At 32.5% G+C, this 16,840-nt stretch overlaps 1 long non-coding RNA gene across 1 annotated transcript; it reads left to right on the top strand.

The window, feature by feature from the left end:
• The first annotated feature begins 364 nt into the window (after positions 1-364).
• On the top strand, positions 365-4,078 carry LOC132740950 (uncharacterized). Its single transcript, XR_009627228.1, has 2 exons — positions 365-667; positions 1,300-4,078. It is a non-coding gene; the product is annotated as an uncharacterized LOC132740950 (long non-coding RNA).
• The last annotated feature ends 12,762 nt before the right edge of the window (positions 4,079-16,840 follow it).

Here is a 16,840-nt window from a genome sequence, read left to right as displayed (position 1 = left end):
TAGCATGTAACAAAAAGAAAATTTGTTAAGTTCAGTGTAAGATCGGAATATATTTCACCGAGTGAGCACCAAAAGGTATGGCCAAATTTAGAATTGCTTGTATTTGGCTCTCGTGGAGTAAACTATAAAGAGACTGTACAACTTTCTGTGTCTCGTGAGATAGAAACCTATTATAATCCTATCTCGCCAAATACAAGATCCACATCAAGATACTCTTTTATTAACTCTATTTAAAAGCAGAAAACACTTTCTATAACTTGATGTAATAATCAAATCGCTTTGTTTCAAATATCTTTTTTATAATTAATATACAGCAGATGGAAACATTAAAAAATAAAAGGATAAATGTTGAGAAGACAAAAACAATATTCAGTTTAAGCGCTTGAGTTTAAACTCTTTATTTTTACACTATACGTCACAGTATTTTTGCAATGACCTGTATATTTGGCTCCTCCTCCTAACAAGTCATTCAATCTCGTTCGCGCATGCTTAGTAGACTGGGTATATAAACCGAGCACGCTTCTGCAAATTCCTTTTCGATCAAGTCTCCGAGCTCCAGAAGCTGCCGTGAACTAACACGGAAAAATATTGGAGAAAAAATTATGTAGCGGTTCTGAACAAACATGGCAAAAAGACTTCATTTTTGTGTTTTTTAAAGTAGCCGAAGGTAGAGTTGCTTTTCTTTTTTATCTTTAATAGAATCTATTGTGTTAAATTTATCTAACAAACCAATTTTTCAAATTTTATTACGACCACGAGATTCAAACAATCTAGATCTATTACCGATACTGTAGGCTTAAGGGCAGAGAAAGGTCTGAGAAAAAGTGATCCTACTAAAGACATTGTTGATACTATTTTGCAATACTGCAGTAGGTTTATTTAGCCTAATAAAAACAAATATTATTTGATCACGTCATCACTAGACTTTATGACGTAACAAATACCTTGTGACTAGTGGAGTATACAGTGTAATAATTAAATGCCCTGACAGTATGTTATTGTGTTAATGTTTATAAAGTATTGATAAAGAAACTTTATCTACCCATAAATTATGTTGAATGCTTGTCCAGGTAGATCTATCCTTTAATATATTAAACTTTTCACGTAGGGATGCTTCATAATGGTTAGTAATGTCATTCGTAGACATTGTAAGTCGTGATAACGTAATACGTTAACCTTGTATTTGTTGTAAACTCAGCATTTTAATTCTGATTTTATTCTACTTTCTTTTACAAATTGCTGGGGCCATGCCAAACGACAACCAGAACCTAACCTGTCACAAGTTTTCTGGCTGTCAAGGTTTCTTTGAAGAGACTGGTCAACATTATGTTCTAGACAATGGCACCAGAACAGAACACAGAAGTCGGTAGAACCAGCAGAAGTTGTGATGCCTAAATCAAGCTAATTGTTGATACAGATTAACCGATAGACAGGTGACGTCACTGTTTTTAAATACAAATTATAGTTAAAATTTAATCTATGCTGTTTGTAACAAATATGACATTATCAATTAAATACACATATATTCCTTATTACAGAAGAGTTCTTCTAAAATGCAGAATATTAACAAAATGTCGGTATTTAACATAAAATTTTCTTAAAAGCAACTGTCACAACTGTAAGAAAATGTTTTAAACTTGGGCGGATACCTTGGAGTGATGGAATTTTTGTAATTTTGCACATTAGTAATTATCTATTACTGTATCAAATAATACGATAATATTTCCAGTACTGTCATGTCAAAAATCTCTTCAGTCGAGTACTTTTAAGTTATAAGACATCAAGGACCTCTAATTCATAAAATGACTATAATAATAAAATATTTTGGGGAGACAGGAAAAAGAAAAGTCAATTAATGATTAAATGGACATGTGACTATTGATACACTTACATCTAGTCATCACAATATTATTCTTTAACTGATGTAAAATTATGTCTATATTATAATACATTCGAGTTAACATGAACTAGATCTACGCTCTTGGTTTTGCTCTTAAATATAGTTTAAATCTAGGGAATATGCCTATTTGGATATTAAATCTGCATTCATCCTTTGCGGGAACATTAATTGTAAATAAACATTTGCCATTTTAAAGGGTCGGGTTGCACAATTTTCATTTTCAAAGTCAAGCAATAATTTCTAAAATTTTATAGATATCGTTCAAATCGCAGTAGTTTAAACCTATGACTTTCTGTCATTAGGTTAGGATTTTGGTTTTCTTACATTATAACATGTGACGTTTAGTTAAGTATTTACATATTAAGTGACTGACATCGACGCCGAAAACTAAGCCATCCGAATTCCTCAGCATAATTTGCACAAATTCATAGTCTTGAGTGTGAGCATCAGTTTTGAGTTTTATTACTAAATGCAAAAAAAAAAAAAAAAGTAATAATAATTATTATTATAATATTAATAATAATAAGAATGACAATAATGATGCAATGATATGGATGTTATTGCTCAACGGTTTCGTCGTATCAATTTTAATGAGTTAAGGTTAAATAAGTTTTTGAAATTTATATTAAAGGCGATCATTGGTAATTAACGGCATGGCTTATGGGGAGAATAGCATTTCTTGAGAAATTTTCTTTTAAGAATTCGTACCAAGTGGAATTGTTGCATGTATACATCTGTTAGGAAACGATGTGAAAAATAAAAATTATATAATTAATACTGCTGAGAAATATGAAATTGTCAAATAGACAAAATATATGGATCCATGAAGAATAAATGAACGTGTGATGAAATTTGCTTTCATCTAATATTGTTTATCTTAGAAATAAACACTAAAATAAAAATAAAAAATAAAGAAAAATAAAAAAATAAAAATAAAAATAAAAAAAAAATAATAATAAATATATGCTTAATACAGAATACTATTGCTGATTCAATGACACGTTTTCAATGGTCAAGGTTATTTCGGGAATAGCCATTATGGCTATTCCCGGATTAACCACAACAGGCATCTAGGCTTCCCTCCAATACCATTAAAGATCCTGTTTCATATTTTTTTCATGGTTTTATTTCATAAATATGATGCTCAAATTAAGATCTGTCAATATTGTAAGTTCCAATAAGTATTATTTATAACGATATTACCTAATTTAACATTTCATGTAAATAAAGGGAGGTAATTAGAAATGTATTTCCTATAATAAAGTCAAATTTTCCAATAAGAAATGAATGCATATAATTTATTGATTAATTATAATATGCACAAATGTTTGCAGTACACACTTTACATATTCTTCGATGTTTGAAAATTGTTTTATTTGCATAATTATATAGTATATATAATACATATATAAATTTTTGCAAGTGTGGTATACACTCAGTAACAATATCAATTACAAAACATACAGGATCTTTAAGCATTTCTTCAGATATTCAACCGGAAGTAGAAAGATTAGTTTATTATCAATTAGTTCGTCACCCTCGGGCTACAGAAAATCTGGAATTGAGTGATATGTTTATTTTCGGTTCTGTTTTTAATATAGCCACCCTCAGTCTTACATAAACTGATATAAATGGCATACCTGCTTTTGCAACAATACGCACGTCACAACGTTGTTGCATTTGCCTCAATTACCTAATGTAAACTATAAAGCCTTGTTTATAAAACAAAGCAATTCATTGTGTGACAGTAGCATATCGAGGTTGAAGAATACTAGTTTGGACTAGAAATTAAACGTAAACTTACTTAGAAAATCTAAAAAATTACTTAAGAAATATTTATGCCTTCAGTTTGAAGAAATTCTCTACTTTTTCGTCACGTGTTACTGACAATATCCAAATTTCCATCTTGAAACAACTTACTAAAAAGTACATGTTTGACTATAATGATATATTTATTAATTAACTATAGGCAAAATGTCCGTTTTTTAACCGCACACAAATGATCTACATTCTAGAGTGTATTGGTACGTTTAATAGCATCGCTTAAACGACAAAATAGAAAAGGAAACGTATTGATGATATACAATTGTATCTTTAATAGATATCCCAATACAAATGATAAAGCTTCAATGGCTGTACTTTCATGCCATTTAATTTAAAACAGCATGCCTCTAGATTCATGAAAATTTAAAAAAAATCATGTTGGATACAGCACTTACAACCTATGTAATTCAGCAAAATAAAAGAAGTCAAAATATGCAAAATAACCCTCATTGCGTTAGTAACGCAGTAGAAATATGGTGGAAAATACTGCAAAACATATTGCATATTATAAAGATATTAATTCAGTTTTGAATCTTTTATTGTTCTTATAAATCAAGTACTTTTCTTTTGTTTGATTTTCTTGAAATATTTTGATTTCATCTGGGGGAGTGCAGCTTTAATGTAAATTGCATTAAATTTATAAGCATATGTTTTTAATAACATTAAACCCAACTCATTCAGAATAGGCTATGTATCCAGTTGTACATGTAGTTAAGTAAAAGGTAGATAACCGTCAAATATTCGTTCAACTCGTATGATTCTTGTACAGTATATGTTTATAGTAGTATTTTAAGTGAACTTGATAACAGGGTGTTTCTAACTAAGGAAGACACTGCTTTCAAAATTATAAAGAGAAACAAAAGGTTCTGCCAATTGCCCGTAATGATATATTGGGCCGGCAGTCCGCCTTTGGGTTTAAATTTGCAGTGTCTATAATAAATATAATTATGGGTGCAGTTTACCCACATTTAAATGTATTTGTGATACCGTCGACGGATTACAATGCAGTAATTTAATTTCACTTAATAATTAATATATCACCCTGGAAAAAGAAAGAAAGAAAAAAAAATCATAATGGGTGCAGTTTACCCAGATATATTTTTATTATGGGTGTAGTTTCCCAGATATATTTCTATTATCATATGGGTGCAGTTTACCCAGATATATTTCTATCAGATTGAACATGGGTGCAGTTTACCCAGACTTATTGCACTTTTGGGTGCAGTTTACCCAGATATATTTTATTATGGGTGCAGTTTACCCAGATATATTTCTATCAGATTATCATATTGAACATGGGTGCAGTTTACCCAGATATATTTTATTATGGGTGTAGTTTACCCAGATTTATTTCTATTATCATATGGGTGCAGTTTACCCAGATATATTTCTATCAGATTGAACATGGGTGCAGTTTACCCAGACTTATTGCACTTTTGGGTGCAGTTTACCCAGATATATTTTTATTATGGGTGCAGTTTACCCAGTTATATTTCCTAATTTTGAACATATATGGGTGCAAATTACACAAGGATATTCATGGAATTTTGAACATTTATAGCTGCATTTTCCCAAATACAATAATGTAATTTTGTACATTTATTGGTGAATTTTGGCCAAGTATTGGTACATTTTTTCATTGCAGATAATTCACGTAAAAATTACCAATTAAAAATAATATGTTATAAAATTGTATCGTTGTGAAGAACAAATTCGTTATAACAATAACATGTTTAAAAATAGGTTTTCCGGTGACCCAATTCCTTGCATGGTTGGTTGGCTCATCTCTAGTAAAGACACTTTTCATTAGTTTTTCGTTTTGTGTGGCATGTGCTCTTGTTTGTGAAGTTTTTGTGTGACATGTGCATTTCATTTCATAGAGCCTACAATTTAGTATCTTATTATTTAAATCTACCTGCATATTTGCTTGAACATTACGGTGTGATTCAGTGTGATTCAAATGGGTTCTTCTTCGTCAGCGACTGCTGATGAAGAAGAAACTTCCTTTTAAGCCTAGATAAATACAAATTTTCCTATGGTTGTGCAACATCTTTCCAAGCACTTAATTAATTCAGTCCCAGATTTGTTTGCGACATTCTTATAGATATATGGCTGTTCTCTTTGGTGGGACGTATCTATAGTGACATACAAAATAGTACAAACTTTATTAGAAATAGGGATTGTTGATAAGTCTTAAAACCCCGTGATCTTTTTGAGTAGATGGTGCCATTAACTCCTGTCTCGTCACAATACTACGTTAATTAATTAAATTTCGTTCGTGGTGTATGCTTAGACACACCAGTATCTGCAATTAACTCGTCATGACTGAGTCATTTATTTTGGTTTATGTTAGCCCGCTGTTGGCGGAAGGCTCTCTCAATTCTTCAAGACCCTTTTGGCGAAAATCTAACATAAAATTACAGGTTTTTGCAATCGATGACGAAGCAAAACCTATTTTATAATATTCTATTTTATATAAAGGTTCAAACTCTATTAACTTTATGTTACTTAATGACCAGTCATGACGGAAATTTTATGCCAACCATAAATAAAATAAGTTAAACATATATGTTGCATTTATTATCATTTGTTCCTTTAAAGTGACTATGTTGGAAAAATAATATTCAGTTTAAGCGCTTGAGTTTAAACTCTTTATTTTTACACTATACGTCACAGTATTTTTGCAATGACCTGTATATTTGGCTCCTCCTCCTAACAAGTCATTCAATCTCGTTCGCGCATGCTTAGTAGACTGGGTATATAAACCGAGCACGCTTCTGCAAATTCCTTTTTCGATCCAGTCTCCGAGCTCCAGAAGCTGCCGTGAACTAACACGGAAAAATACCCACCCGCCCTTCCCATTTGCTTTGCTGTTGTCTCTTTTTTTCTGTTTTCAGGTAATTATGACCGCCGCGATACTTAGCCCTTCTTCGTCATGGCTGGAATTATCATTTCAACAGTCAATATTTTGTTTTGCGACATCCGGAAATTTACCAACGTCGACTGCCAGACCCCTATCATTTGAATCCGACGTCGGTTCAAAATTTACATTTAACTGGCCTGTACATAACCATAAACATTTCGAACACCTGTGGGATGCAACTGACTTTCGGATATTTGTAGAATAGTCATTAGATAACCTGTAACCGATGTCGGTACAAAACAAAACACTGTTAATTAACTTAACCCATGTGTAAATAAAACACATATTGTCTTTAAAAAAAAAATTGATATAATGGTTATTATCATATCATTACATTGTTATACATGGTTTCAAGCAAGTTTACTTACATTATATATCACACTACTATTTATTTAAAATTATAATTTTTCTTATAAAGAACGTTTCTCTTTATTGAGCTGTATGTATTTTGTATTTTATATGTTTACTGGCATACCTGAGCAGGTCCGTTGTTCTATATTCCGAGGAATAGTCTGAGGAGGTTTCCTCCGTGCATGCCAACGGATGCTACGGTTCCTCTTAAAAAAGGGGTTTTACGTAGGCGGCCAGTATTCCTAAGACGAATATACGATCAAACCTGTTGAGTAATTGTTCTGGTTTGGAATGTCCTAGACATTCTATGGCAGTTTTGATCGTGATATGCTTGATAAATGTATTTATATATACAAATGGCTGTATCAGTCTTTTCAAAATTTAACTTAATTTTTATTGATAATATTTATAAAACATATTTTATAAGCTTCGGATATCAAGTGTTTATCATATCTGGCATTGTAAGCACATTGTCTCTTTTTCGAAACATACTTTTAATTGATTATATCTGAATAAACATATTAAGCTACCGAAGCATATATAAGCAATATATAAAATGTCACTTCCGGCTGTTAGGATATGAGTATTAGTCATATAATATTATAATTGATATACATGTAATTGTTTATATTCTATAACAGATTGTCTGGAATATTTAATGCTCTTATTCAGCCGTCGATATGGCGAAAATCTAACATAAAATTACAGGTTTTTGCAATCGATGACGAAGCAAAACCTATTTTATAATATTCTATTTTATATAAAGGTTCAAACTCTATTAACTTTATGTTACTTAATGACCAGTCATGACGGAAATTTTATGCCAACCATAAATAAAATAAGTTAAACATATATGTTGCATTTATTATCATTTGTTCCTTTAAAGTGACTATGTTGGAAAAATAAAAAAAGAAAACAAAAATTCTCAAGCACTCAAGCATTCTTAAAGGTGAATATCAGATATTTTTCGTAATTATAAACATATTTTGATATTTAATTTTCAGTAAAATTAAAGCCCGTATTGTATGTTTGATCTGTAATGACGTAACTGGCATAATATCCTTACATTGAATACTCGACTCAAATTAATTAATAGAAAGAGCATCAAAATACGAGGCTATCTGATTTGTACGAGGGGCGTAAAAATAACAACATATTTCTTGTTGTCACAATAAGAACCCCAGAAGAAAGTAGCTAATAAACGAGCAATGAATATGATATTGCTATCTCTTTTTCTTTCTCTGTCGTCACAATAAGAAAACCCTAGAAAAATGAGCCAATCAATGGGCATTCTCTAGAGTGCGGGTTACTAATACGTGCACTCTGACAGGTAACGCACTGTGCATGTTTACGAGTTAACTCTGACAATTTTCAACAACTATGGTACATGTACAATGTTAAGATCAATATCTTATAATAACGTTATTTCATTCAATCACACGATGATATATAAAAACAAAATATATGCATACATAGAAGCTATATTTTCATTTCCATCAATCATACCATTTACTTTTTTGATAAAATTTGCTCAAGAAATAGCATATGACTACTGTTTCGGTGTGACGTTTGTTCGTTTGTTTGTTTCTTTCATTTTACGCCTTTTCCCAACAGTATTTCAGTCATATAGCCTGGTAGTTTGCTAACCATCGTTCCTGGAGAGTTACACCAGTAAAACCCAGTCAAAACAAACGCACAGTATATATACGAAATTACTGTACCCTGCGAGTGTATACAAGTCTGTACACTGTCTTGCGAGTTCAAGCACATGTTACTTGCGATCACTGTACTTCTTGGTAGCCTATATATAGTGAACTTATATTCTTTGCGAGTACAGGAAGTATTCTAGTTTATACTGAGAAACAAACAAGAAATAGCATGCGTCATATTGTTTTTAACTTTTATCATTAATCTCTTTCATCGAGCAAACAAAGTAACGACAAGATAAATTGGGATAAATATGAACACTCCTGTTAACTTCGTAACAACAAATCATGCTAAAGATATTTTAAGACATATATATTTTTGCTAAGTCTCTTTCATAGTTGTACTGAAATAACAACAAAATTACATTCGACCCATTTTTAATATGTTCCGAAGAAAACCAAATTAAACAATAACCGGGAATTCGTTATAACTGAGTTCGCTATAAGTGAAGTTTTCTGTAGTATTAAATTCTCCTATACATGACTGTATAAAGCTACATGCATATTAAATGATTGTACATAACATTAACTAGGCTATATTTTGAAATACAGCGGCAAACATTAAGCTGATCAACAGGAAAATATCTCCGGTTTTAATTAAGACATTTTAATTGTCAATTACTGATGTGTCAGAGATGTTTCAGTTTCCGACACTTATCAAACAATGTAACGAGAATAAAAGCTTTTACCGGTCCCCATCTTAAACTGTTTAACACAATGAAACTTTTGAAGTGGATATATCCTTTCTCATACAAAGATAATGACTGTTTCGGTCGCATGTATAAGATAACATCATATCTTTCTAGATATTAGAACAACAAAATAGTTTCAATGAAGAAATTACTTAATTAACATTCTCATCACCATTTGAATAAAGATAATGAATTAACATCTTAAATACTAAACTTTAAAGAAACCTTGATTCAAGTAAAAGTAAACATTTTTGTGCGATAACTGGCTGTCACCAAATTTGAATTGTTTGACTAACATAGTAAGGGCTATTTTTGCATTATGTTTACCTCTTTTTTGCAATTTACATAGACTGTAAGTGCCGGTTACAATGTGTAAATTACATTCTTTGTTCACATAATAACATTTGACTTTTCAATACATTTTCGAAATTGTCATTGACAATTAGCATTAATCTGGAGGTATGCTGCTTTAAAGGAATAATCTAGAAGCTTATTTTCCCGTAGCATATACAATGGCAGGGTTTATATAAATTAAAACTAAATTGATTAAGTACCCTCATTAGTACTATATTTATGTAACCGCATGTATTATACGATATATGTTGGTACAGTATTTACAATATTGCGTTATTGTTGAAATCTTATAATATAATATAATTTATTGAAAGCCATTGTGAGAACAATCAACAACAACGGACTTAGGAAAGTATGTTCAGAATAATTGCACAAACGAAACAGCAAGCTGTTTCTGACATCACGTAATACCGGTGCTAGAGTACATGGACGGCAGTTTGCACTTTCCATGCCCATCAATCAAACCGAGCTTGATGGTGGTGATAGTTTTCACTTCGGATCACGACAGTAAGCCACACTGAATTCATCAGAGGGCAGGCTGTCAGAAATTTACCAATTCTACTTGCCTTCACTTTCGCAAGGATTGTTAGGGTTTTTATCATAGCCTATTTTATCATTGGATAAACTACCGAATCTGCAGTAGTGTGGGCGGAATTTTCACTCTTATATTAAGTACAAAATATTCATAATTAAGTGGTGCAATGTTTTTAACAACTCCAGCGATTTCATTGTTCAAAAATGTTGGAGTTTTCTCTAATTTTTATCAATTTTAAATATATCATACCAAGATGATATGAACAAAAATATTGGCCTGTTTTCCTGTACGTGAACATCACATGTGTGTATCCATGGAGAGCTAGGAGTCATGACGACCCAACATCCCCGCCCCGACCGGGATTATGCTTTATAGTTTAAGAGTAGTCATACGTATATTTTTATATTAATGTACGTGTCTTTTTGTGAAAATCACACATGACCCCCGCGCTCAAAAACAAGTTGAATATCACACCCCCTACGTACGGTATCTTCTTTGAAAATAAAATGCGAGTTGCATAATATGCTTTATATTAAACCTGTTTACATCACAAATGTAATACTCGATACTAAATTAAATTTCGATTAGTACTAAATTAAATCATGATTGGTATTTATCAAAATAAAATCTGCAACACCTGGCTCTCATATAATCGGACTAATATCAGAAAAGTATGTGAAGACAAAAGATAATACACATTTCTTGTCACTTAGTGTATGCTTACTGTATGCTTTCATCATCATAAGGTGGATAACTTTGATAGTCATTTATCAAATAAATTAAGTAATTTGATAAAAAGTTCATAAAGGGCGAAGCAAATGATGACGAAGTTTGAATATTTCATGCTTTCTTTCTCTTTTTTCTCATTTTTTAACATTCAAACAAAACCTAATGGAAACATAAATTACGACTGTGACATAACACTAATGCGATTAATATCACGATATTACAAATATATATTTTTTTTTTCTTTTAATATTTTACACAGGTTTGATGTGATGTTTCTTTGCCATTTACCAAGTACCTGCTCATTTGCTTTTCCTCAGTTACGTTTGGTCAGAGGCACTTTAGTTTAATTATCATTTACCTACATTACAACCAAAAGCCCTTTTCAATTACTGAAATAAAAGCGTTTCTCGTGCGCACCACTTAATTATCGCGTGCGCATAACTTAGTACATCGTGGCCACGACAAAGTATATCGCGCGCACGAGATAAATAAACACGCACATGTCAGCTCTCTGTCGCCGTACACATTTCTAGTTAGCTAAGAAAATTCAAATATTTTGTGTTATCTGGTTGATTAATTATCTCGTGCACACGATATACTATGTCAGATCAGCACTTATTTATCTCGTGTACACCACTTAATTATCTCGTTCCCACAACTAAGTCAGTTGTGGCCATGACATAGTATCGCGTGCGCACGACTTAGTAACTCGTGGCCACGGCATAGTACCTCGTTCACATCACTTAATTATCTCGTGCGCACGACTTAGTAAATCGTGACCACGGCATAGTACCTCGTGCGAACGAGATAAATAAAACCGCACAAATGTCACCTCTTTGCCAGGATTGGAAATATTTGTTAGATACTTAATTCATTTTATATCAGTCTCGACGTGCCAAATTTCAGATCATTTTTTTTTTCAAAAATGCGTCCTTCTACGTATGATACTTTCTTATTTTATGTATATTTATAGGACACTCAGAAACTTGCATAGTTTTCTGCCCAATCCCAAATGTATTATGTAAATTTTGTTCATCATACTATAAATATATCGAAAATACATGTATATGTTTTAACCAATTAAATTTATAAGACGCAGTTAATAGATATATCATCCGGGACATACAAGGAGAAATACTTAGAAAACAATTCTTAATACAGGAAATAAATACGAATGTGAAGATCGAGTTTTCACATACAGTCATGTATATCGTATTGTTTAAATAAGTAAACCCGGAAGAGATCCTGGTTCATGGTGACGAAATAAGGCGTCGGTTTAGTAAAAAAAAATATTTGTCAACTCATAATCATCCTTAACCATTACAACGCCAACTATCTAAGATATACTTGTCAATTCTTAATTCTTGACAAAACCATTAATTATTTTATGGAGATTTACAGAATAAGTACGGGTGTGTCGGCTGATCTTGGTCTGCACTGATCGCACGGGAAATATAAGTTGCCGCAAGCAGGTTAAAGGTTAAGTTATTGATGGTATTTAGCTTTTAAACTATTGAATTTCTTACATAGAAATTTGGAACTGTCCGTTATCAATTTTATGTGATATAAAAATTAGCAATAAATGTGACAGCACGACTTATTACATCACATTCCCTTCTAGCAGCATTTAGAATGAATATAATTTTTAAAAAAATACGATTTTAGAAGACTTGAATTATATTAACCCCTACCTATCTATCTTAAATAGACTCATCCAGGAACTTGACATTTAATCAATACATCACAAAATATACGTATATTAGTGATATAGCCCTTATCTCTATATATTTAGTGTTTTTTTATATAGCGATCACTAATATACGTATATTTTGCGATGTATTGATTGTACTCAAATCACGCTAAAGTGACATTTGTAAAAGTCCCAGCATGAATTTCTGTAAAAATTATATTTATTTTGGGTTTGAAGCGTAAATATATCTATATATGTTGAACGAAATTTCACTGCCGAGAGGATCACCAAGTAGTTATAAAACTAGTCATGTGATTTGAACAAACCCTGGAAGTTACAATTACAGATATTGTTGATATTGTATGATTGAAACAAACCTAAGTCGTTCATTTGACATGTTCTTTAACGTTTCCAGAGGTCACTGTGACAACTTATATGAAATTTTTACGCTCTAACCTATCCCACGTGTGTCAAGTTAGGTAACTACCATTTTATCCTTCATAAGGTGAAAACTTGTGTTCCTAAGACTGCCTAGCGTATTCATTTTAAGGACATTTACAGATTAATGAATGAAAAATTCAAAACGAAGAAATGAAAATTTTGCCTGTGTCTCCCTTAAAATGTAAAGTTCCTGTGCTCAAACTGCTCTTTTCTTAGATTGTTTTATTCTGAAATTTTGATTTGCTGTAAAATCATTCAACGAATGCATAAATCTATGATTAACATAATTATTTAAACAGATAAATGCACTATTTCAAAAATAAATCTTATTTTCGTAGCATCGAACTTGTTTTCGCGAAAAATAGCTTACTTTCGGTATCCATCGACAGCACGTGTGGTTTAAAAGGGTATTAGGGTTAAAAAAATTACCAAAATCCACCTAGCCTACAGTGTCAAGAAATACTCCCCTCCCCGACTGACCGAGGCATAATAAAATGATTGTATACTAAATTTAAGATTTTCTATTTCCTTTTTTATTATTTTCAAAATGCAAGTTTACACTTATTCGTGTTGGTTGTAAAACATATTCTATATATCGTCGAAACAATGACCACTAAATAAAGATTGAAAATGCATTACGGTATTTGAACGAATTACGCTGTCCATACCCAATTTCCTCAACCGCAACTTTTCGGCCCTTTCTGTTGATATTGATAATAGCCGAGGATATTCCGCTCGATACTTTCCTGCTTTAGATTATAGACTGGCTCATTGGCACGTTATTTTATTGGTAAATTATTAAAAAAAAAGATAAAAATAAAAAGACTGTGATATTTAAACATAGAAGTATCACTTTTGTTGAACGTTTTATTTAATTCCATGACGCTCGGGGACATGTTGATAACCAAAAAGCTATTTTTATCCGATAATCTGAAAACTGTGTAATTTTGTTAGAATAAGAAAATTAAATAAACAAAAGAACTAAAATTTTCCCCATTGCTGACTGAACAATTGCATATCTACTAGACGCCGCGTGCACGCGGCGTCTAATAAGCAAAAAGAAAAAAAAAAAGAAAACAAACAAAAAACAATTCGTCACTGCACTAAAATAATAAAACTGTTCACCACATATACGCGGTAGAAATGACTCAATTTTACTGCGTAAAGGTTAAGTACAAACTGCACTGATAAACGTGTTCTGGTAACATTGAACCCCTGATAAAACAATCGCTGAATACCAAGAAAGAACATTTCAAGGAAAATATGAGTTGATAAATCTAATTTCATCTATTCAAACGACTCTTGACATATTGTCCGTACAACAGAAAACACTTTAAGGGCATGTTCGTGAAGTTGGCAGCCCAGCAGCTTAGCAGCCTAGCAGCCTGAAGTTGGCAGCCTAGCAGCCTAGCAGCCTGGCAGCCTAGCAGCATGGCAGCCTTACAGCCTAAAGAAAACTAAGAATAGAACAAACATGAAATCGACTGAAATACATTAGCACTTCTTATGATCATTCCACGCCTTTTTCAATATCGTGATCTTTTTTTAAGATGTTGAACTTTATCTTAACATATTTTTTTTCATTCTGACGCTTCGAAATTTTGTGAAGTTAGCAGCCTAGCAGGATAGTACAAACATGAAAACCGTCGGAAATGAATCGGTAGCAAATACTTAGACCATTCAACGTCTTATTTCAGTATCGCGTACTTCATTTTTTTAAATAATTAAATTAGTTAAATTTAAATATTAAACTTTTTTTTTTTTGACACTTCGGAATTTGTGAAGTTAGCAGCCTAGCAGCCTAGCAGCCTAAAGAAAACTAAGGATAATACAAACATGAAAACCGTCGGAAATAAATCGGTAGCACATACTTAGACCATTCCACGTCTTTTTTCAATATCACGATCTTTATTTTTTTAAATATTGAACTTTTTTTTTGACACTTCGAAATTTGTGAAGTTAGCAGCCTAGCAGCCTGGCAGCCTGGCAGCCTAGCAGCCTGGCAGCCTAACAGCCTAGCAGCCTAAAGAAAACTAAGGATAATACAAACATGAAAACCGTCGGATATGAATTGGTAGCACATACTTAGACGATTCCACGTCTTATTTCAGTATCGCGATCTTTATTTTTTTAAATATTTAACTTTTTTTGTTTTTGTTTTTTCTTGTTTGTTTTTTGACACTTCGAAATTTGTGAAGTTAGCAGCCTAGCAGCCTGGCAGCCTAACAGCCTAGCAGCCTGGCAGCCTAGCAGCCTAAAGAAAACTAAGGATAATACAAACATGAAAACCGTCGGAAATGAATTGGTAGCACATACTTAGACCATTCCACGTCTTATTTCAGTATCGCAATCTTTATTTTTTTAAATATTGAACTTTTTTTTTTGACACTTCGAAATTTGTGAAGTTAGCAGCCTAGCAGCCTTGCAGCCTAACAGCCTAGCAGCCTAGCAGCCTAAAAAAACTAAGGATAATACAAACATGAAAACCGTCGTAAATGAATTGGTAGCACATACTTAGACCATTCCGCGTCTTATTTCAGTATCGCGATCTTTATCTTTTTAAATATTTAACTTTTTTGTTTTTGTTTTTTTGTTTGTTTTTTGACGGTTTTCATGTTTGTATTATCCTTAGTTTTCTTTAGGCTGCTAGGCTGCTAGTCTGCCAGGCTGCTAGGCTGCCAGGCTGCTAGGCTGCTAACTTCACAAATTTCGAAGTGTCAAAAAAAAAAAGTTCAATATTTAAAAAAATAAAGATCGTGATATTGAAAAAAGACGTGGAATGGTCTAAGTATGTGCTACCGATTCATTTCCGACGGTTTTCATGTTTGTATTATCCTTAGTTTTCTTTAGGCTGCTAGGCTGCCAGGCTGCTAGGCTGCTAACTTCACAAATTTCGAAGTGTCAAAAAAAAAAAGTTCAATATTTAAATTTAACTAATTTAATTATTTAAAAAAATGAAGTACGCGATACTGAAATAAGACGTGGAATGGTCTAAGTATTTGCTACCGATTCATTTCCGACGGTTTTCATGTTTGTACTATCCTGCTAGGCTGCTAACTTCACAAACTTTCGAAGCGTCAGAATGAAAAAAATTATGTTAAGATAAAGTTCAACATCTTAAAAAAATAAAGTGCACGATATTGAAAAAGACGTGGAATGATCAAAAGAAGTGCTACTAATGTATTTCCGACGATTTCATGTTTGTACTATTCTTAGTTTTCTTTAGGCTGTAAGGCTGCCAGGCTGCCAGGCTGCTAGGCTGCTAGGCTGCCAGCTTCAGGCTGTTAGGCTGCTGGGCTGCTAGGCTGCCTACTTCACGAACATAAAATTATGTTAAGATAAAGTTCAACATCTTAAAAAAATAAAGATCACGATATTGAAAAAGGCGTGGAATGATCTAAAGAAGTGCTACTAATGTATTTCCGACGATTTCATGTTTGTACTATTCTTAGTTTTCTTTAGACTGCTAGGCTGCCAGGCTGCTAGGCTGCCAGCCTGCTAGGCTGTTAGGCTGCCAACTTTAGGCTGCTAGGCTGCTGGGCTGCTAGGCTGCCAACTTCAGGCTGTTAGGCTGCTAGGCTGCTAGCCTGCCAACTTCACGAACATTTTAAGGGCTTACTTTCTTAAAATAATGAAAAAATACTAGTAAGTCATGTATTTTTTCTATTGTTATTTTATTTCCAGTGCCAAGATGT

This window comes from Ruditapes philippinarum, unplaced genomic scaffold (genome assembly GCF_026571515.1).
Source record: "Ruditapes philippinarum isolate M1 unplaced genomic scaffold, ASM2657151v2 ctg13878_1_1_1_1, whole genome shotgun sequence".
NCBI classification, from domain to species: Eukaryota; Metazoa; Mollusca; class Bivalvia; order Venerida; family Veneridae; genus Ruditapes; species Ruditapes philippinarum.
Note: the sequence above shows the minus strand (reverse complement) of the source record. Positions and strands in the feature narration are given on the sequence as shown.